The following is a 23,586-nucleotide window of genomic DNA, read 5'->3' on the forward strand; positions in this document are numbered from 1 at the left end:
ATTGCTTGTGTATACAAAGGCTGTTGATTTTTGTGCATTGATTTTATATCCTGCCACTTTGCCAAACTCCTCTATGAGTTGCAATAGTCTCTTAGTAGAGTTCTTTGGATCCTCTAAGTAAAGAATCATATCATCTGCAAAGAGGGATAGTTTGACTTCTTCCTTCTCAATTTGTATTCCTTTAATTTCTTTTTCTTGTCTGATGGCTCTGGCTAAAACTTCCAGAACTATGTTAAATAGCAGTGGTGAGAGTGGGCATCCCTGTCTGGTACCAGATCTCAGTGGAAATGCTTCCAACTTTTCCCCATTCAATAGGATGCTGGCCGTGGGTTTTTCATAAATTGCTTTGATTATAGTGAGGAATGTTCCTTCTATACCCAATTTGCTTAGAGTTTTCATCATGAAAGGGTGTTGAATTTTATCAAATGCTTTCTCTGCATCAATTGAGATAATCATATGGTTTTCTTCTGCAGTCTGTTAATGTGGTGAATCACATTGATTGATTTGCGAATGTTGAACCATCCCTGCATACCAGGGATAAATTTCACTTGGTCTGGGTGGATGATTTTTCTGATGTGTTGTTGTATTCTATTGGCGAGAATTTTATTGAGGATTTTTGCGTCTATGTTCACCAGGGATATTGGTCTATAATTTTCTTTCAGTGCTGCATCTTTCTCTGGCTTAGGGATTAAGATGATGCTGGCTTCATAGAAAGAATTTGGGAGGATTCCCTCTTTTTCGATTGTTCTGAATAGTTTGAGAAGAAATGGGATTAGTTCTTCTTTAAATGTCTGGTAGAATTCCGCAGTGAATCCATCTGGTCCTGGGCTTTTCTTTGTTGGGAGGGCCTTTATTACTGTTTCAATTTCAATTTCTGTTTCAGTTATGGGTCTATTTAGGTTTTCTATGTCTTCCTGGTTCAATTTAGGTAGATTGCATGTGTCCAGGAATCTATCCATTTCTGATAGATTTTCTTGCTTGCTGGCATACAAGTCCTTGTAGTAATTTCTGATGATTCTTTTTATTTCTGTGGTGTCTGTTGTTATGTTTCCTATTTCATCTCTGATTTTATTGATTTGGGTCTTTTCTTGTTTTAGTTAGTTGGGCCAATGGGGTGTCAATTTTGTTTATTTTTTCAAAACACCAGCTCCTTGCTTGGCTGATTTTTTGTAATTTTTTTTGGATTCAATCCTGTTGATTTCTTCTCTGATTTTAATTATTTCTCTTCTACTAGATTTGGGTTTGGTTTGCTGCAGTTTTTCTAGGTCCTTGAGCTGCATTTAAAGCTCATTTATTTGGTACCTTTCCAATTTCTTGATATAGGCCCCTATTGCTATAAACTTGCCTCTCAGTACTGCTTTTGCTGTATCCCGTAAGTTTTGATATGTTGTGTTGTTATCCTCACTTACTTCCAGCAAGTTTTTGATTTCTCTTTTGATTTCTTGAATGACCCAGTGTTCATTCAGGAGCATGTTGTTCAGTCTCCATGTGTTTGCATACTTTCTAGGGTTTCCTGAGTTGCTAATTTCCAGCTTCATTCTGCTGTGGTCTGAGAAGCTGCATGGTATGATTCTAATTCTTTTAAAATTGCTGAGACTTGCTTTATGGCCTAGTATGTGATCAATCCTAGAGAAGGTTCCATGCACTGCTGAGAAGAATGTGAAGTCTTTAGATGTAGGATTGAAAGTTCTGTAGATATCTGTTAGATCCATTTGGGCAATAGTGTCGATTAAATCTGCTGTTTCCTTGTTGATCTTCTGTCTGGATGATCTGTCTATTTCTGAGAGTGGAGTATTGAAGTCCCCCAGTACTATTGTATTGGAATCTAAATCTCCCTTTAAGTCCCTTAACATATCTTTTAAATAGACCAGTGCCCTGTAATTAGGTGCATATACATTTATAATAGTTATATCTTCCTATTGAATTGAACCCTTAATCAGTATATAGTGCCCCTCTTTGTCTCTCTTAACAGTTTTTGTATTAAAGTTTATTTTGTCTATATTAATATGGCTACACCTGCCTTTTTTTTGGTTTCTGTTGGCATGGAATATCTTTCTCCAACCTTTCACTTTCAGTCTGCATGCATCTTTCTTGGAGAGATGTGTTTCTTGTAGGCAACAAATAGTTGGGTTTTGTTCCTTGAGCCAATCAGCCAATCGGTGTCTTTTAACTGAAGGGTTAAGTCCATTAATGTTTAATGTGACTATTGATATGTAGTGACTTTGCCCTGCCATTTTCCTGGAGATATTTTCTAGTATATGCTTTGAGCTTTCCATGCTCTTTTACTGGTGGTTTTTCTTCCTTTACCTTCTTTCATATTGATGGGTGTGTTTCTGTGTTTCTGAGTGTAGCACATCTTTAAGTATCTGTGTTTCTGATGAGAAGTCTGCTGTGAGTCTGATTGGAGATCCTCTGAGAGTAATCTGACGTTTCTCTCTTGCACATTTTAGGATCTTTTCTTTATGTTTCACTGTGGTGAGTTTAATTACAACGTATCGTGGTGAGGATCTCTTTTGGTCATGTTTACTGGGGGTTCTATGAGCTTTCTGTACTAGGATGTCTCTGTCCTTCTCCAAACTGGAAAGTTCTCTGCTAGTATCTCACTAAAAAGGCCTTTTAATCCTTTCTCTCTCTCCATGCCTTCAGGAACTCCTAGAACTCGAATGTTGGTTTTTTTAATAGTATCCTGTAGATTCCCAACAATATTTTTTAGATTTCTAATTTCCTCTTCTTTTCTTTGGTTTGACTGTATGTTTTCCTGTGTTCTGACTTCTAAGTCCAATATTCTCTCTTCTGCTTCACCCATTCTGTTTGTAAGGCTCTCTAATGTGTTTGTCATTTGATCTATTGAGCTCTTCATTTCATTTTGATTTCTCTTCACTATCACACTTTCCTGTTCTACTAGTTTCTGCGTTTCATTTTGATTCTTCCTTAAAATTTCATTTTCACGAGAGAGATTTTCAATCCTGTCCAATAAGGATTTCTGTAGTTCAAGGATTTGCTTTTGAAAACTTCTAATTGTTCTTATCATAAATTTTTTGAAATCCGTATCTTGCATTTCTTCTATCTCATCATCTTCATAATCTTGGCTTGGGGAGTTTTGTTTATTTGGAAGCATCATAGTGTCATCGTTGATCTTGTTCCCTCAACTTTTGTGTTTGTTGCTTGGCATAGTTAATTCTTCTTTCGTCACTGTGCATTTGTTTATTTATTTATTTTTTTATTTTATACTATGTCTGTGTTAAGTGGACTGCCTGCTGTTGGAGGAGCCTTGGAGGCTTGAGATGGGTTTGGCCTGAGAGCTCTGCTTGGTTCTTCCGGGTTATGGGTGTGCAAAGGTGACACCCTCAGGTTATGCATGGTAAATCTCTATTTATTTATTTATTTATTTATTTATTTATTTTATTTATTCAGGAGGTAAGTAATACCGCATGGCATGGCTGTGCAGGATTGATGGTATTTAGCTTCCAATCTCTGGCTTCTACCCAAAGAGTCTGTGCAGGCTCCGTTTCACCTCTGGACTCCCACTGGGTTGCCTAGGCTACTGAATTGTAGCGACTCAGTTCCTTAGCTCTCCCCTGTTGTTATGTAAATCCAGAGTGGGGCCTGCTCTTTGTCTCTTGCTTGCCTTTGCAAGGTTGGTGGAGAGAGAAACTAGAGAGAAACTCATCTGTACCAGTACCCCCCCTACCTTTTTTCCTTCTCTCCTGTAGTCAGTCTGGTGAACTTTCCCACTCCCCTCCAGATTCTGACCACCGTTTCCCCACCAATGTCTCGGGTTACTGAGCTCACCTTCCCTTCCAGCACTGATGTGTGGACTCGGAGCCCTGGGTGTCCCTGCTCTCCCCGCTGGTGTCTGTGTGACATCCACTCCCCTTCCTGCACTGGCGTGCAGACCCTGCAGCTCCCATGGCTCCCATTTCTGTTGTTCTATATGTAGCTTTTCTTTCCTTCTTTTTGCCATAGTGTTCTTAAATTTTTTTTTTGGAATTTCTTTTTTTTTAACTTTTATTTAATGAATATAAATTTCTAAAGTACGACTTATGGATTACAATGGCTTCCCCCCATACCGTCCCTCCCACCCACAACCCTCTCCTTTCCCACTCCCTCTCCCCTTCCATTCACATCAAGATTCATTTTCGATTATCTTAATATACAGAAGATCAGCTTAGTATACATTAAGTAAGGATTTCAACAGTTTGCTCCCACACAGAAACATAAAGTGAAAAATAATAGATGATTTTTTTAAATGATGATGAAATCAGATCAGACCTATTGTCATGTTTAATCCCAGTGAGAGTCAAGTTGGGAATTGATAATTTCTTTTTTTTTTTTTTGTACAGAAGATCAGTTTAGTATGCATTAAGTAAAGATTTCAACAGTAGTCCCAGCTACTCAGGAGGCTGAGGCCGGAGGATCGCTTGAGTCCAGGAGTTCTGGGCTGTCATGCGCTATGCCAATCGGGTGTCCACACTAAGTTTGACATCAATATGGTGACCTCCCGGGAGCGGGGGACCACCAGGTTGCCTAAGGAGGGGTGAACCACCAGCCCAGGTCGGAAACGGAACAGGTCAAAACTCCCGTGCTGATCAGTGTTCTTAAATTTTTAAGATTTTTGGTAAATATATATATATATATAATACACAATTTGCCATTTTAACCATTTTTATGTGTATAATTCAGTGGCATTAACTATATTGTCAGTATTGCACAATCATCAATAATACTTCCCTGTTAAACTTCTTCACCATCCCAAACAGAAACTTTACACCCATTAAATAATTACTCCTTGTTCCTCTCCCCCAGCTCCTGGTCTCTAGTCTACTCTCTGTCTCTATGAATCACATATTCTAGATATTTCATGTAAGTGAGGTAATAAAATATTTGTCTTTTGCCGGTGCCATGGCTCAATAGGCTAATCCTCCACCTGTGGCGCCGGCACACCGGGTTCTAGTCCTGGTCGGGGTGCCGGATTCTGTCCCAGTTGCCCCTCTTCCAGGCCAGCTCTCTGCTATGGCCCAGGAGTGCAGTGGAGGATGGCCCAAGTGCTTGGGCCCTGCACCCGCATGGGAGACCAGAAGAAGCACCTGGCTCCTGGCTTCGGATCAGCATAATGCGCCGGCTGCAGCGCACAGGCCGTGGGGGCCATTGGAGGGTGAACCAACGGCAGAAAGGAAGACCTTTCTCTCTGTCTCTCTCTCTCACTGTCCACCCTGCCTGTCAAAAAATATATTTGTCTTTTATGTCTTGTTTATTCCACTTAGCATAGTGTTTTCAAAGCTCATCATCCTTGTTGAACATGTATCACAATTCCATTCCATTTTGTGGCTGAATAATATTCCATTGTGTGTATACAGTATACAGTGTCTGTGGACACTGGAGTTGGGGTGTTTCTACTTTTTGACTCTTGAGGATAATGCTGCTATGAACATGAGAGCAAATGTCTGTCAGACTCTCTGATTCCAGTTTTTGAGGTGTATATCCAAGAGTGGAATTGATGTATAATACAATAATTATATGTTTAGCTTTCTGAGGAATAGCCAAACATTTCCAGAATGGCTGTACCATTTTTATACCAATCTTTTTGAAATTAGATTTTACTTATCATGTGTGTTTCCTCTGTAACTGAAATATGAGAAAATAGACTCTGCCACATTGTGTTGTGTTTTTCTAAATATTTTAAAAAATAATTCAACAAAATAGATGGTAAATACTTTGTCCTTTCTGTTTAGCAGTAGTTTATTGCAAAGAACAGCAATTGTAGAATGGATTTCCATTAAGTCTTTGCTTTGCATGGAAATAAATTCTGTTCTTTGGGAATGAATTGAAAATAAGCTCTACCAAGCTCTTATACAGAGGTGCTTGACTGCACACAGAGCTCAGGAGAGGGAATGGCTGAGAAAAATCCCTCAGCACCACCAGAGGAAGGTAACGCAAACTGAAGGTGTGTGCTGTTCAGGAGAGGGCGTCTATTTGAACAAGCGGCTTGTCATGCTGCTCGTCCAGTTAGAACGCGGTGGGGAACCTGTGAGAATGCTGCTGCCTGGGCCCATGCTAACTCTGAAGGTGTCCTGGGCATTAGTATTTTTAAGAAGTTATTCTGGGTCTGGTGCTGAGGTGTAGTGAGTAAAACCGCAGCCTATGATGCCAGCCAGCAGCACACGTGGGCACCTCTTTGAGTCTCAGCGGCTCCAATTCCAATCCAGCTCCCTGCTAATATGCCTGGGAAAGCCTGGAAGTTGGCCCAAGTCCTTGGACCCCTGCACCCACATGGGAGACCCAGATAAAGCTCTTGTCTCCTGTTTTCAGCCTGGTCCTGCCCTGGCTGTTGTGCCATTTGGGGAGTGAACAAACAAATGAAAGATCAGTCATCTCTCTCTGTCCCTCTCTCTCTCTCTCTCTCTGTGTCTCCCTCCCTTTCTCTCTCTGTCTCTCTTGCCCCCCTTTCTCACTCTGTAACTCTGCCTTTCAAATTAAAGAAATCATAAAAAAACCCACAGGTGATTCTGATGTATAGCTTACGTTGAGAAACACTGTTATATACAAATAAAATTATTTAATTTTAACATCATGAATATTTTAGAAATGTTTTTCATAAGCATAAATATACTTGTTCTTCTTCTTCCTAGCAAGAATACACAGGGAGGACTATAGTGCCCAGATTCTTTGGCACACAGTATTTCATCTCTTCTCTGCTTTAAGACACAGTTTTTGTATTTTTGGGGTTAGACACTGTTGCAGTGGCTAAGATGCTGCTTGAGATACCCACATCCATACTGGAATGCCTGGGTTTGTGTCCCAGTTCCACTTCCACTTCCAGCTCCCTGCTAATGCCCACCCTGGGAGGCAGTGGGTGATAACTCAAGTGGTTAGGGCCCTACCACCCATGTGGGAGACTCAGATTTGAGTTCCAGGCTGCTAGATTCAGCCTGACCCAGCCCCAGCTTTTATGGGCATTTGGGGAAGGAACCAGCAATGGAAGATCTCTATCTCTGCCTTTCAGATAAATAAAAATAATAAATAAATATATACCTTTTTTGACAAGTAGAGCTAGACAATGAGAGAGAGAGAGAAAGGTCTTCCTTCTGTTGGTTCACCTCCCAAATTGCTGCTACGGCCAGTGCTGTGCTGATCCGAAGCCAGGATCCAGGTGCATCTCCTGGTCTCCCATGCAGTTGCAGGGCCCAAGCACTTGGGACATCCTCCACTGCCATCCTGGGCCACAGCAGAGAGCTGCACTGGAAGAGGAGCAACCAGGACCACAAACTGGCACTCATACGGGATGCTGGTGGTGCAGGCGGAGGATTAACCAAGTGAGCCATGGCGCTGGCCCATAAATATATACTTTTAAGAGATATATTTATTTATTTGAGGCAGAGTTATGTACAGACACAGAGAGGGAGAGACAGAGGTCTTCCCTCTGCTGGTTCACTCTTCTTCCCGGCTTCCCATGTGGTGCAGGGGCCCAAGGACCTGGGCCCTCCTCTACCACTCTCCCAGACCATAATTAGGGAGCTGGATTGGAAGCAGAACAGCTGGGACTCCAATTAGTGCCCATATGGGATTGCAGCACCGCAGGCAGAGGCTTAACCTACTAAGCCACAGCACTAGCCCCCATAAATAAATATATTTTTAAAAACAGTTGTTCCCAAACCTTTAGGAAATGTAGAAATGCAGTATAATTGTTTAAAAGCCTGAGGCCAAGCACATTCAATTTTATTTTTCATTATCTGAAGTTTCCTTTGTTATAGGTTGGGTTTTTTTCATGTCTTCACTTTTTTTTATTAATAGGGCAATACACTTTCAAGATAGAGTGCCAACATGTTCTTATATGAGCATTAGCAAGGCTGACGGCTAATGTTGGTTCCAGTAAATATATTACACATGGAAAACTTTTAGGATGCTATTCCACTGTGTCGTTTTATGTCTCCACTCTTTTACTTGTCAAACTTCAATAGCTTCTTTAATGGCATGAATGTTAAGAAGGATTTTACAGTAGTAGTTTAAATCTGGAAAAGCCAAAAGTACATGTTGTTACAGTATAAGTCTTGGGGTTTCTGGGGAGGAATAATGGATCAAAAGAATATTATGCATATTGTGAGTCTTCTATATCATTTTTTTAAAAAAGTCATATGTATTATTGTGAGTTTATGTTAAAAATGTATATCTGTAACAACATTGATGTTGACTTTAAAAGTATGCAAGGCAGGCAAGTTTCTTATTGTTCATGCTGACCTTTCTCCTGAACCACCATATTATCTTTTAAGTTTTATGTATTTATATGAGAGATATACTTTCTATCTCTTTATATGAGAGATAGAAGTTTTATGTATTTATATGAGAGAACTTGCATCCACTGGCTCACTCCCCAAATGCCTGCAGTGGCCAGGACTGGGAACTGGGAACTCAATCCAGGTCTCCCAAGTGGGTGGCAGGAGCCCGATTTCTTGAGCCATCACCTCTGACTCCCAGGGTCTGCTTTAGCAGGAAACTGGAGTCAGGAACCAGAGTAGGTGTCCAGCTGAGGCACTCTGGTTTGGGATGCAGGTGCCTTAACCACTAGGCTAAACAGCTGCTCCCTATAGAATAGTACCTTTATTTTAAGAAAATATTTATTTTATTTATTTAAAATAAGAGTTAAAGAGAGAGAGGTAGAGACAGAGAGAGAGAGAGGTGTTCTATCCACTGGTTCACTCCCGAAATGGCTGCAATTGTCTGGGCTGGGCCAGGCCAAAGCCAGGAGCCAGGAGCTTCTTCTGGGTCTCCCACATGGGTGCAGGGACACAAGCACTTGGGCCATCTTCCACTCCTCTCTCAGGCCATAAGCAGAGAGCTGGATTGGAAGTGGAGCAGCTGAGACTTGAACCAGTGCTCATAACATCGCAGGCAGCAGCTTGACATGTTTTGCCACAACAAATATCTTAAGGAAACTTCTGGAAAGAAAAATGACCTACCCTCACGTATATTTATAAAATTAAAATAGTTTATATGAATTCAATTCAGTTGGTATTTTCTAATTTCCTTTTTCTTTCTCTGTTTCTGCTTTTCAAGTTCTGTTTTTACTTTCCAGTTTCAGGCCAATAGTTGGAAAAGTCTCATCCTCAAAATATGTGGAGGGTCCATCAGGCCACTGCCTTCCCATTACTCCTAAGAGCTGCAGTTTCTAATCAAGCAGATGTTTAAGAAGAATCCCCTGCACTGCCCTTCAGCCTCGGCGCTCCTGTGCAGAGGCAGCCTAGCTCCGCTCCTGGGGAAGTGCTTCCCCCCTGAGGTAGGACGCCTGTTGGATCAGCTGTGAACAGGTTTCCAGGGCTTGTTATCTTGTCAACACACTTGCAAGAGTACTTTTAAACTTTTAACCTACAGTGCGACCCTGGCACACTGGGTTTGAGTCCTGGTTGGGGTACCAGATCCTGTTCCGGTTGTTCCTCTTGCAGTCCAGCTCTCTGCTATGGCCTGGGAGGGCAGTGGAGGATGGCTCAGGTCCTTGGGCCCTGCACCCCATGGGAGACCAGGAGAAGCACCTGGCTCCTGGTTTTGGATAGGTACAGTGCGCCAGCCATAGTGGCCATTTCGGGGGGGTGACCCAACAGAAAAGGAAGACCTTTCTCTCTGTCTCTCTCTCTGTCTAACTCTGTCTATCAAAAAAAAAAGTTTTGGAAATGGAATTAAAAGTTTCATATATTCATATAAAAATACCAGAAAGGTACATAGAAATTGTGAAATCCATGTATATGAGGGTCTTCAAAAAACTAAAAAAAATATGCATGCCATGAAAAAGCTGTGCATGAAACTCAAAAGTGTCTTCTATTAAATTAATTATAACTCCATTTTTCATGAACTTTTAAAAAAGATTTATCTATTTGAAAGGCAGAGTTGGCCGGTGCCACGGCTCACTAGGCTAATCCTCCACCTTGCGGCACCGGCACACCGGGTTCTAGTCCCAGTTGGGGTGCCGGTTCTGTCCTGGTGCCCCTCTTCCAGGCCAACTCTCTGCTGTGGCTAGGGAGTGCAGTGGAGGATGGCCCAAGTGCTTGGGCCCTGCACCCCATGGGAGACCAGGGTAAGTACCTGGCTCCTGCCATCGGATCAGCGCGGTACGCCGGCCGCAGTGCACTGGCCGCGGCGGCCATTGGAGGGTGAACCAATGGCAAAGGAAGACCTTTCTCTCTGTCTCTCTCTCTCACTGTCCACTCTGCTTGTCAAAAAATAAAAAATAAAAAAAAAATAAATGAAAGGCAGAGTTATAGAGAGGGAGAGAGAGAAAGAGATCTTCCATGCACTGGTTCACTTCCCAAATGACACACAGGGCTGAACAAGACCTAATCCAGGAGCCAGGAGTTTCTCTCACATGGGTGCTGGGTCCAAGCATTTGGGCCATCTTCTGCTGCTTTCCCAGGCTATTAGCAGGGAATTGGATCAGAAGTTGAGCAGCCAGGACTTGAACTGGTGCTCACATGGGATGCTAGCACTGCAGGCAATTGCTCAACCACTACACCACAATGCTGCCCCTTCCATAAACCTTCTGTGGTGCCGTTTTGGCTTGGTGCTGTGGTGTTGCAGGTTAAGCCTCCACCTACAATGCTGGCATTCCATATGGGCACTGGTTTGTGTCCCAGATGCTCCACTTGCAATCCAGCTCCTTGCTAATGCACCTGGAAAAGCAGTGGAAGATAGCCCAGGTGCTTGGGCCCCTGCACCCCCATGGGAGACCAGGAGGAAGCACCTGGCTCCTGGCTTCAGATTGGTGCAGTGCGCTGGCCATGGCGGCCATTTGCGGGGTGAAGCAACAGAAGGAAGACCTTTCTCTCTGTCTCTCTCTCTCACTGTCTAACTCTGCTTGTCAATAAAGTAAAGTAAAGAAAAAGTAAAGAAAAGGTAAAGAAAAAGTAAAGTAAAGTAAAAGTAGAGTAAAATAAAGAATGTTAATGCTTCCTTCCCTTTTCTTCTTCATCCCACAATACTGTTTCCAAGTGTAAGCTCAGCTGTGGCTTGTGTAATCATACAGATCTTTATTTATATGTATAAATTTACATATTTTATATATAAATAATATACAAATGTCTATATTTATCTCTGCCTAACTACATGTATTTTCAAATGTCATTTTTTATTTTTCAACTTAAATATTATTGTGCTGAAGATTGTTGATAATTAAATAACATTACGGCAGTGTCTAAAGAGATGTATATAAATTCCCAACTTTAATTTTCAGATCATCTCAGAATATGGTGAACAGATACTAGAAGAAACCAAAAAGTCTAAGCATAATGCACCAAGAAAAAAGGGTAACAATTCTGAAAATGTTTTTTCAATTTAGTTTCATTTATTTGAAAGGCAGAAAGAGAGGTAGAGACCGACAGATCTTTCATCCGCTGGTTCACTCCCCAAATGCCCACAAGAGCCAGGTCTGGGCCAGGCCACAGCTGGGAGCCAGGAACACAGTCCAGGTGTCCTGCTTAGGTGGCAGGAACCCAGGTGCACCTTCACAGGAAGTGGAATCAGGAGCCCAAGACAGGAATTGAACTCAAGCATTCTGATGCGGGATGCAGGCATCCTAGCTGATGTCCTAACTGCTGGGCCAAATGCCTGCCGCACAATAGCAATTTTGAATTTTTATGTTTTTTTTTTTTAAAGATATGTTTATTTGAAAGGCAAGGTGACAGAGAGAGGGAGAGGGGGAGGAAGAGAGAGACAGAGACCTAAGTGAATGGAGATGTCTCTAAACTTTCAGAGTTTAACATCAGGACTTAACAACAGAAATAGCTTCTTTGAACACGTGGAGTGTGTTATTGTGTGATTAAAGCCTGGAATCGCTCTTCAGGTTTTTTTTTTTAAAGAATTATTTTATTTATTTGAAAGAGTTACACAGAGAAGGAGAGGCAGAGAGAGAGAGAGAGAGAGATCTTCCGTTCCATTGGTTCATTCCCCCAAATGACTGCAACAGCCAGAGCTGAGCTGAAGCCAGGAGCTTCTTCCAGGTCTCCCATGTGGGTGCAGGAGCCCAAGGACTTGGGTCATCTTCTACTGTTTTTCCAGGCCATAGCAGAGAGCTGGATCAGAAGTGGAGCAGCTGGGACTCGAACCAGTGCCCATATGGGATGCTGGTGCTATATGTTAGGGCTTTAACCTGCTACACCACAGCGTCGGCCCCAGGTTCTTTGCCTTGAAGACCCTCACTTGTCTCTTAAGCTTTGTGCTGATCCCATTAGGGAATTCATCAGGTGATTCTTCCTGTGTTTCTCTGCCCACCTTTTTCTTTTTAAGCAGACACCAGCAGAATCAGGATTGCCTTGGGAAATGAAGCAAGCTCGACGGTAAGTGCTTTAAAATGACATTTTTGAGACATCCATCTACGGGGCACTGGCTGCCCTTGGGTGCTCTGAGATATTGAAAGGCTGTGGGGCCCCAGCGGGGAAGCAGTTCTGCATCTTTGATGTGTGACGACATCATCAGTCTTGGAGCCCTGCACTGCTGGATGAGCTTCTGTAAGTCACCAGTTATTTGATCTGTTTCTTCATTTTTCTTTTAAAATATATTTTTTATTGTTAAAAAAGAACAGATTTCATGTATTTCAAAGATACAATCCGAGAACTTAAGGAAACCTCCCTCCATCCTTCTTTTCTTTTAATTTTTGCCATAGCATACTTTTGATTTACTTTATAATCACAGGCTTAATACTCCACTGAATATAGTGTTCAGCAGTAAAAAGTAGAAAGACCACTGTTCCACAGGAATATAGACAAGGGTTGTAAATGATCATCAGATGATAAGATGTCAATTTTATTCTTATACATTTAGGGTGTTTTTTTTTTGTACTCTATATATAAGCTACCATACATCAGAGAAAACATATGATGTTTGTGAGTTTGGCTCATCTCACTAAGCATAATGATCTCCAGTTGCATTCATTTTTTATTTGCAAAAGACAGGATTTCTTGATCAGTGACAATGGCCTCAAAGCACATGTAAGAGAATTATTCATATTTTCAATCATGGCTTTTTGTTTTTTATTGCAATAAAATATATATAGCCAAAAATTACCATTTTAGGCAATTTTAAGTGAACAATTCAACACCATTAATTTTACTTATAATATTGTGCAGCCATCACCACTGTTCCAAAACTTCATTGCTACCTGTGGGTGCCAGTTCGAGTCCCAGCTGCTGCACTTCCTATCCAGCTCCCTGCTAATGGTATGGGGAAGCAGTGGAAGACAGCCCAAGTCCTTGGGCCCCTGCAGCCACATGGAAAAGCCAGAAGAAGCTCCTAGCTTCAGATTACTCAGCTCCAACCTTTACAGCCATTTGGGGAGTGAAACAGTGGATGGGAAACCTTTCTCTCCTTCTCTCCCTCTGTCTGTAACCCTACCACTCAAATAAATAAAATAAAAACTTAAAAAAGCCAACTTTTCATTGCCCTAGATGGAAACTCTGAACCTATTAAACAGCCAGTCCCAGAGGGACAAATATCATATGTTCTCCCTGATCGGTGACAACTAACCAAGCACCAAAAAGGGAACCTGTTGAAGTGAAAAGGACACTATGAGAAACTGACTTGATCAACCCTTGTCCTGACTGTTGATGTACAACTTAATACTTTATCCCTTTTAGTATTTTTTTTTTGTTCTACTTAATACCATAATACCATTGGTTGAACTCTGTAATTAACACACAATTATTCTTAGGTGTTTAAATTAAACTGAAAAGTGATCTTTGTTAAACATAAGAGTGGGAATAAGAGAGGGAAGAGATATACAATTTGGGACATGCTCAAGCTGACTTGCCTCAAATGGTAGAGTTAGAAATGTGCCTGGGGATTCCAATTCAGTCCCATCAAGGTGGCATATACCAATGCCATCTCACTAGTCAAAGTGATCAATTTCAGTTCACAGTTGATCATACTGATAGGTCTAAGAGTCAAAGGGATCACATAAACAAGACTAGTGTCTGAAAATACTAACCGATAGAATAAAAAAGGGAGAGAACGATCCAACATGGGAAGTGGGATACACAGCAGACTCATAGAATGGCAGATGTCATAAACAGCACTCTGGCCTCAGAATCAGCCCTTAAGGCATTCAGATCTGGCTGAAGAGCCCATAAGAGTATTTTAGGCATTAGGCATGGAAAGCCAAGGCAGTCTGGAAAAAAAAAAACACCTAAATGACAGATCTCTGCAAGTGAGATCCCAGTAGAAAGAACAGGCCATCAAAGTTGGAGATACCTTTCTCTGAAGGGAGGAGAGAACTAGAACTTCCAGTTTGACTATGACCTAAATCAGATCAATGTCCTCAAACTCAAAAGGCTTCCATAGCCTTGGCAACTCATGACAAGAGCCTAGGGAGATTACTGATGCCATAAACAAGAGTGTCAATTTGTTAAGTCAACAACAGGAGTCACTGTGCACTTACTCCTCATGTAGGATCTCTGTCCTTAATGTGTTGCTCAATGTGAATTAATGCTAGAATTAGTACTCAAACAGTATTTTACACTTTATGTTCTGTGTGGGTGCAAACTGTTGAAATCTTTACTTAATATATACTAAATTGATCTTCTGTATATAAAGAGAATTAAAAATGAATCTTGAAGTGAATGAAATGGGAGAGGGAGCGGGAATTGGGAGGTTTGCGGGTGGGAGGGAAGTTATGGAGAGGAAAAAGCCATTGTAATCCATAAGCTGTACTTTGGACATTTATATTTACTAAATAAAAGTTAAAAAAAAAAAACAATAAACCTGCATTTACCTGCCCCCAGCCCCAACCCAATCCTTGGTGACCTCAGGTTTGTTTTGGTCTCTATGAGTTTGCTTGTCTTTATATTTCCTAATCAGAATGTCACAAGATTTGTCCTACTGGGTCTGGCTTCTTTAACTTATGTAATGTTTTCAGGTTTCATCTGTGTAAATTCATTCCTTTTCACTGATAAGTGATTTTAGATCACTATTTTTAAAAAAGATTTTATTTATTTGAGAGAGTTACAGAGAGGAAGAGACAGAGAGAGAGATCTTCCATCTGCTGGTTCACTTCCCAGGTGGCCGCAATGGCTGGAGCTGACCCAATCCTAAGCCAGGAGCCAGGAGCATCTTCCATGTCTCTCACATGGGTGCAGGGGCCTAAGCACTTGGGCTATCTTCCATTGCTTTCCCAGGCCATCAGCAGAGAGCTAGATCAGAAAAGGAGCAGCCAGGATATGTACTGGCACCCATATGGGATTCCAGTGCCAGAGGCAGAGGCTTAGCCTATTACACCAGAGCACTGGCCCCGATCACTAATTTTTTTTTAATTTAAGTATTCTTTATTCAAAGGTGAAAAATGTACTTTTCTGCATTATTGCAAAAAAAAAATTCACTGGCACAAAACACTTTTGCAGCGAGTGAGAAAGCAATAAAATGTTGACTTTAATGGCCAGCGCCTTGGCTCACTAGGCTAATCCTCCGCCTACTGCACTGGTACTCCAGATGCTAGTCCTGGTCAGGGCGCCGGATTCTGTCCTGGTTGCTCCTCTTCCAGTCCAGCTCTCTGTTGTGGCCCAGGAGTGCAGTGGAGGATGGCCCAAGGGCTTGGGCCCTGCAACCACATGGGAGACCAGGAGAAGCACCTGGCTCCTGGCTTCGGATCAGCGCGGTGCGCCAGGCCGCAGCAGCCATTGGAGGGCGAACCAATGGAAAAGGAAGACCTTTCTCTCTCTCTCTCTCTCTCTCTCTCACTGCCCACTCTGCCTGTCCAAAAAAAAAAAGTTGACTTTAAAACTCAGTACTGTAAGTCATTCTGACAGTACTTTGCAAACTCAAAATTTCAAACTGCATTTTCTTTTTCTAAATTGCCCGTGGTACCTGAGGTTCCGGAAGCTCGGGCAGCTATTTCAGACAGGAAGGGGAGGAAGGAACTAGCAGAGGTCAAGGGATTTCCATTTCTTTTTCAGTCCCCACAGACTTCAGATTACAGATACTGGTTGCATCTGTTGAGATTCCTTGAATGATTTGCAAAATGAATTTTGTTACCCTTGCTGGTTGCATCCACTACAGAATCATTGTTCAAGTTGAACAAAAAGCTGCACATGTTATTTATCTTCTACTTTCCCTCTCCAGTCTACTTCATCTTGAGAAATTCCCCCTCCACGGTATTCAGAGATGAATTCATTTTCTGTACAGAGTCTTTGCTAAAACTCCCTCGGCCCGCCATCTGCGATGGTGCCAGCAGGAAATGCCCTTTGCAGTTGTACCTTTGTGCAGTGTGCTGCCCACAAGCGGGTTTCCTTTTCTTCTTAATTGGAGGATGTCCACATCCTCAGCAGGAGCTGGGCTATCACACTAGACTGACTCTAAATTCATATGCCTGTCTACATGTCTTGACCCCAGCTAACCCAGCAATGGCACAGAAGTGATCCTAGTAAGTGCCGGTGAGGACTCTCGACTAGTGTAGGGACAGAAAGGAATGATACCTTTCTGCACTCATCAAAAAGGACATGGTCAATACCCTATAACAAAGACAGGTTAACAGGAGAGGGGCCGGCATTGTGGCAGAATGGGTTAAGCTGCCACCTGCAATACCAGCATCCCTATGGGTGCCAGTTTGAGTCCTGGCTGCTTCACTTCTGATCCAGCTCCCTGTTAATGTGCCTGGGAAAGCCACAGGTGAAGGCCCAAGTGCTTGGGCCCCTGCACCTATGTGGGAGAGCTGGAAGAAGCTCCTGGCTCCTGCTTTCTGTGTGGCCCAGCTCCAGCCATTGTGGCCATTTGGGGAGTGAACCAGTGGATGGAAGGTCTCTTTCTCTCTGTCTCTCCCTCTCTGTAACTCTGCCTTTCAAATAAATAAAATCAATCTTTAAAAAGAGAGAGAAAAAAGATTTAATCAACATATTACATGTCACAGAAGCCTTCATAAGGAAGACACAAAGACCCAGAAAAAGTGTCATTCTTATGCTTAGGTATGATAATACGTGGATGGGTGTGCAGACATGTGATTAGACAAAGGATATGGCTTAGTGGTAATAGACTGAGAGGGGAAATCCAGCAAGCCCTGCCTGTTCAGCTTTCTTCTCCGGCTCTCAGTACAGCACTTCTTCCTCCCAGGTATGGGACAGGACTTCTTCCCTGGAATGATGGCCTGATGACAAGGGTGTATCAGAGAATTTCTTGATGGCCAGTCTGAGGCACAAAGGTGGGAGAGGGCTAGTGTGATAGGTTTAGGATTACAGCTTACATTAGAAAGAGGGTTCTAGTTTCTTTTCTTTTTTTAAAGATCTATTTATTTATTTATTTATTTGAAAGAGTCACACACACAGAGAAGGAGAGGCAGGGAGAGAGGTCTTCCATCTGCTGGTTTACTCTCCAGTTGGCTGCAAGGGTGGGAGCTGTGCTGATCTGAAGCCGGGAGCTTCCTCCACATCTTCCCACATGGGTGCAGGGCCCCAAGGACTTGGGCCATCTTCTACTGCTTTTTCAGGCCATAGCAGAGAGCTGGATCAGAAGTGGAGCAGCCAAGATTCGAACCAGCTTCCACATGGGATGTCGGCACTGCAGGCAGCGGCTATACCTGCTATGCCACAGCACCGGCCCCAGGTTCTAGTTTCTATAGTCCACATTGGGGAAGAGGAATTCTGGTTTCTGTGACTCACTTTGGGGGAGAATGAGAGTTGGGGACAGGAGGGCAGGAGAAGGTCCCAGAGATCTTGATTCTGAGGCTGCTTCTGAGGGCTTGTAATGTCCTTTAGTTCAAAGCACTCAGCATATCAAAGTGCCATACTTGGGAGTACCGTGTTATGAGCCACAATAATAGCAGCCTTATAAAATGTCTTGATTTGAGATTACAGCATGGGGACCTGCATTGTACAGCAGGTTAAGCTGCCACCTGCAGTGCTGGCATCCCAAATGAGTCCCTGCTGCTTCACCTTTGACCCAGCTCCCTGCTAATGCACCTGGGAAAGCAGCAGAAGTGCTTAGGCTCCTGTACCCTTATGGGAAACCAGGATGGAGCTGCAGGCTTCTGGCTTCTGCCTGGCCCAGCCCTGGGTGTTGTGGCCGTTTAGGGAATGGCTGGATAGAACAGCTCCCTCCTTGATTCTGTCTCTCCTTCTCTCTGTCTGATGCTTTTCAAATAAATTTTTAAATCTTTTTTTTTTGACAAAGATATAAAATAGTTTTATTTTATTTTATTTTTTTAACTTTTATTTAATGAATATAAATTTCCAAAGTACGATTTATGGATTACAATGGCTTCCCCCCCATACTGTCCCTCCCACCCACAACCCTCCCCTTTCCCACTCCCTCTCCCCTTCCATTCACATCAAGATTCATTCTCAATTATCTTAATATACAGAAGATCAGCTTAGTATACATTAAGTAAGGATTTCAACAGTTTGCTCCCACACAGAAACATAAAGTGAAAAATAATAGATGATTTTTTTTAAATGATGATGAAATCAGATCAGACCTATTGTCATGTTTAATCCCAGTGAGAGTCAAGCTGGGAGTTGATAATTTCTTTCTTTTCTTTTTTTTTTTTTTTACAGAGGATCAGTTTAGTATACATTAAGTAAAGATTTCAACAGTTTGCACCCCCATAGAAACACAAAGTGAAATATATTGTTTGAGTACTCGTTATAGCATTAAATCTCAATACACAGCACATTAAGGACAGAGATCCTACATGAGGAGTAAGTGCACAGTGACTCCTGTTGTTGACTTTACCAATTGACACTCCTGTCTATGGCATCAGTAATCTCCCTATGCTCCAGTCATGAGTTTCCAAGGCTATGGCAGCCTTTTGAGTTCACCGACTCTTATCTTGTTTAGACAAGGTCATAGTCAAAGTGGAGGTTCTCTCCTCCCTTCAGAGAAGGGTACCTCCTTCTTTGAAGACCGGTTCTTTCCACTGGGATCTCACTCACAGAGATCTTTTGCCAGAGTGTCTTGGCTTTCCATGCCTGAAATACTCTCATGGGCTTTTCAGCCAGATCCGAATGCCTTTAAGGCTGATTCTGAGGCCAGAGTGCTATTTAGGACATCTGCCATTCTATGAGTCTGCTGAGTATCTCACTTCCCATGTTGGATCACTCTCCCCTTTATTTATTCTATCGGTTAGTGTTAGCAGGTACTAGACTTGTTTATGTGCTCCCTTTGACTCTTAGTCCTTTCATTATGATCGGTTGTGAACTGAAATTGATATCTTGGAATAGTGAGATGGCATTGGTACATGCCACCTTGATGGGATTGAATTGGAATCCCCTGGTATGTTTCTAACTCTACCATTTGGGGCAAGTCAGCTTGAGCATGTCCCAAATTATACATCTCTTCCCTCTCTTATTCCCACTCTGATGTTTAACAGGGATCACGTTTCAGTTAAATTTCAACACTTAAGAATAACTGTGTATTAATTACAGAGTTAAACCAGTCATATTAAGTAGAACAGACAAAAAAAATACTAAGAGGGATAATGTATTAAGTTGTTCATTAACAGTCAGGGCTATGCTGATCAAGTCACCGTTTCCCATAGTGTCCATTTCACTTCAACAGGTTTCCTTTTTGGTGTTCAGTCAGTTGTCACCGATCAGGGAGAACATATGGTATTTGTCCCTTTGGGACTGGCTTATTTCACTCAGCATGATGTGTTCCAGATTCCTCCATTTTGTTGCAAATGACTGGATTTCGTTGTTTCTTACTGCGGTATAGTATTCTAAAGAGTACATATCCCATTATTTCTTTATCCAGTCTACCGTTGATGGGCATTTAGGTTGGTTCCAGGTCTTAGCTATTGTGAATTGAGCTGCAATAAACATTAGGGTGCAGACCGCTTTTTTGTTTGCCAATTTAAATTCCTTTGGGTAAATTCCAAGGAGTGGGATGGCTGGGTCGAACGGTAGGGTTATCTTCAGGTTTCTGAGGAATCTCCAGACTGACTTCCATAGTGGCTTGACCAGTTTGCATTCCCACCAACAGTGGGTTAGTGTCCCTTTTTCCCCACATCCTCGCCAGCATCTTTTGTTGGTAGATTTCTATATGTGAGCCATTCTAACCGGGGTGAGGTGAAACCTCATTGTGGTTTTGATTTGCATTTCCCTGATTGCTAATGATCTTGAACATTTTTTCATGTGCCTGTTGGCCATTTGGATTTCCTCTTTTGAAAAATGTCTATTGAGGTCCTTGGCCCATCTCTTAATTGGGTTGTTGGTTTTGTGTTTGTGGAGTTTCTTGATGTCTTTGTAGATTCTGGTTATTAACCCTTTATCTGTTGCATAGTTTGCAAATATTTTTTCCCATTCTGTCGGTTGTCTCTTCACTCTCCTGACTGTTTCTTTTGCAGTACAGAAACTTCTCAATTTGATGCAATCCCAATAGTTGATTTTGGCTTTGACTGTCTGTGCCTCCCAGGTCTTTTCCAGAAACTCTTTGCCTGTGCCAATATCTTGAAGGGTTTCTCCAATGTTCTCTAGTAACTTGATGGTGTCAGGTCGTAGATTTAGGTCTTTAATCCATGTTGAGTGGATTTTTGTGTAAGGTGTAAGGTAGGGGTCTTGCTTCGTGCTTCTGCACGTGGAAATCCAGTTTTCCCAGCACCATTTATTGAATAGACTGTCCTTGCTCCAGGAATTGGTTTTAGATCCTTGATCAAAAATAAGTTGGCTGTAGATGTTTGGGTTGATTTCTGGTGTTTCAATTCTGTTCCATTGGTCTATCCATCTGTTTCTGTACCAGTACCATGCTGTTTTGATTACAACTGCCCTGTAGTATGTCCTGAAATCTGGTATTGTGATGCCTCCAGCTTTGTTTTTGTTGTACAAGATTGCTTTAGCTATTCGAGGTCTCTTGTGAAATTTTTAAATCTTAAAAAAGAAAAAAGATCATAGCATGAAAAGCCCATTACAACAAACCTCATTGAAAATTCTTATTACTGGGGCCAGCACTGTGGCATAGCAGGGAAAGCTGCCGCCTGTAGTGCTGGCATCCCATATGGGTACCAGTCCAAGTTCTAACTACTCTACTTTTGATCCCGTTCTCTGCTATGACCTGAGAAAGCAGTAGAATATGGCCCAAATGCTTGGGCCCCTGCATCCATGTTGGAGACCCAGAAGAAGCTCCTGGCTACTGGCTTCAGATTGGCCCAGCTCAGCCATTGTGGCCATTTGGGGAGTGAAGCAGCGGATGGAAGACCCTTCTCTCTGTCTCCCTCACTGTCTGTAGCTCTACCTGTCAAATAAATTAAAAAAAAAAGACACTTGGGATGCCTGCATCCCATGTTGAGTGCTTGGTTTGAGTCCTCCCTCCTTCACTTCCAGGACAGCTTCCTGCTAATGCACACCATGGGAGGCAGCAGACATGGCTCAAGTCCGTGAGTCCCTGCCACCCATGTGGGAGACCCAGATGGAGTTCACTGGCTCCTAGCTTTGGCTTGGCTCAACCCAGCTGCTGTGGGCATTTGGAGAGTGAACCAGCAATTGGGAGATAGCTCTTCCCCTCTTCCCCCAACCCTGTTTGCTCGCACACTCTGTCTCTCATTCTGCCTTTCAAACAAATCAGTCAACAAAAACTTTTTAAAGAGGTATATACACATTAAAAAAAGAGAATATGATTTCTTGTTAAGAGCCATTAAGAAATGTAGCATTTGTTATCTACCATAGAAAGCATAGGCTACTGTGGATATGAAAATCCTCCTGGAGCTTCTTCCTTGTACATCATATACTTTATAACTACATATATACTATTTCTTAAAAATTCAGTTGCTTTTATTTTTTTAAAGGTTTATTTATTTAGGATGGGCATTGTGGCATAGCTTTTAAAATGAACACCTGTGGAGCTAGCATCCCATATGGGCACTGGTTTGAGCCCTGGCTGCTCCACTTCCCATCCAGTTCCCTGCTAATGTGCCTGGGAAAGCAGCAGAAGATGGCTCAAGTACCTGGGCTCCTGCACCCATGTTGGAGGTCCAGGAGAAGCTCCTGGTTCCTGGCTTCAGCCTGGCCCAGCCCTGGCCTTTAAGGCCATTTGGGTAGTGAACCAGTGGATGGAAGATCTCTTTCTTCCTCTCTGGCTTGGTCCTGCAAAGCCACACCATCGGGGAAGAGCAGGGCAGAGGTGTCCTTTCCCATAAAGAAACACTGGGGACAGGCTTCCATGAACATGTCCCTTTATTAACAGCCACGTAGGCTTTTTAAAGAGCAGGGAGAAGGGGCGTAACTAACTCAAGGGAACACTGACTACAGGACAGAACCGATACGGATGCCAATATGCCTCTCCAATCAGCTGGAAGGTCAAGTAGCTTTCCAGGTGGGCCTAATGGGCCTTGGCCACACCTGGGAGCAGTTCACCTGATTGGCAGAAGGTGGGAGTGGGGAAAAATGTGCTTTGGCTCAGGCTAACTGCTGGGATTGCCCACATCCCTCTCTGTCTCTTATTCTCTCTGTATAACTCTGACTTTCAAATAAATAAATATATATATATTTTTAATTAATTTATTTATTTAGAAAGAGTTACAGATAAAGAGAGGGAGAGGAGGAGAGAGAGATTGAGAGATCAAGATCTTCCATTTGCTGGTTCACTCCCCAAATGGCTGTAACAGCCAGGACTGGGCCAGGCTGAAGCCAAGAGCCAGGAGTTTCATCCAGATCTCCCACATGGGTGCAGAGGCCCAGGTACTTGGGCCATCCTCCAGTACTTCCCCAGGCACATTTTGAGGGAGGTGAACAGAAAGTAGAGTAGCCAGGACTCAAACCTGTGCCCATATAGGATGCTGGCATGGTAGGCAGTGGCTTTATCTGCTATACCACAACACCAGCCCTCCAAATTCAGTCACTTTAATGATTTATTTTACCTTTTTTGTTTGTTTGTTTCCTTTGCTACTTAGATTTGAAAGAACACTGTTGCTAAATCTGAGTTTGAAAGAGAAAATAAATACTTCTGAATCCTTAGGGTACTTTTGTAGCTATAGAGGAATAAATAAAATGACATGCTTGGCATTCCTCTTTACATTTCAGAACCAGGCAGTAAGTCAGTGCATCTGAGGCAAGCTGGCTCACCAGGCCCTCATAGGCGGCAGTGGGAGAAAAATGTACCTGGTACAGCTTTGACAGCTTTGGAAAACGCGTCCATCCTCACTTCCAGTGTAACAGCAGAGGATGACAAAGGTGAGTACAGTCGGCCCATAGCATCCCTGGGGGGTTGGTTCCCGGACCCTCTGAAGATAACAAAATCTGAAGATGGCTCAAGTCCCTTATATCAAATTTAAAGTATCCTCCTATGTACTTTAAAAAAAATCCCTAGATTACTTAGTAATACAGTGCAAGTGACATAAATAGTTGTTATACTGGGTTATTTAGGGAATAATGACAAGGGGAAAAGTGTAATCATTCAGTACAGAAACAGTTTTTTAAAAACAGTGTTTCTGATACACAGGTGGTGGAGCACACGGTGCGGAGGGCTGACTGTGTCAGATCAAATGCAGTTATTTTATTATAGGACATTTGCTCATGGTTATGATGTGCTGGGATTTCTTTCTCTCTTTAATGTCACTCTGTGCAAGATACCAGGTGTCACACATCAGAGCACTACTCATACAAAAAGTGAAAAACATTGTAGTTGAGAATCAAATAT

At 42.5% G+C, this 23,586-nt stretch overlaps 2 pseudogenes across 1 annotated transcript in view; both read left to right on the top strand.

Annotated features, from left to right (window-relative positions):
- LOC138843819 (serine/threonine-protein kinase Nek3-like) overlaps positions 1 to 23,586 on the top strand; it is a 50,127-nt pseudogene that overhangs the window by 12,350 nt on the left and 14,191 nt on the right. The window contains exons 8-10 of the transcript XR_016213321.1: positions 9,071 to 9,271; positions 11,216 to 11,288; positions 22,971 to 23,120. The product of XR_016213321.1 is annotated as a serine/threonine-protein kinase Nek3-like (transcript). The remainder of the gene's footprint in view (positions 1 to 9,070; positions 9,272 to 11,215; positions 11,289 to 22,970; positions 23,121 to 23,586) is intronic.
- On the top strand, positions 4,475 to 4,595 carry LOC149124615 (signal recognition particle RNA; annotated as a pseudogene).

Source organism: Oryctolagus cuniculus, chromosome 9 (assembly GCF_051225735.1).
Source record: "Oryctolagus cuniculus isolate XC-2025 breed Fujian yellow rabbit chromosome 9, ASM5122573v1, whole genome shotgun sequence".
Classification (NCBI taxonomy): domain Eukaryota; kingdom Metazoa; phylum Chordata; class Mammalia; order Lagomorpha; family Leporidae; genus Oryctolagus; species Oryctolagus cuniculus.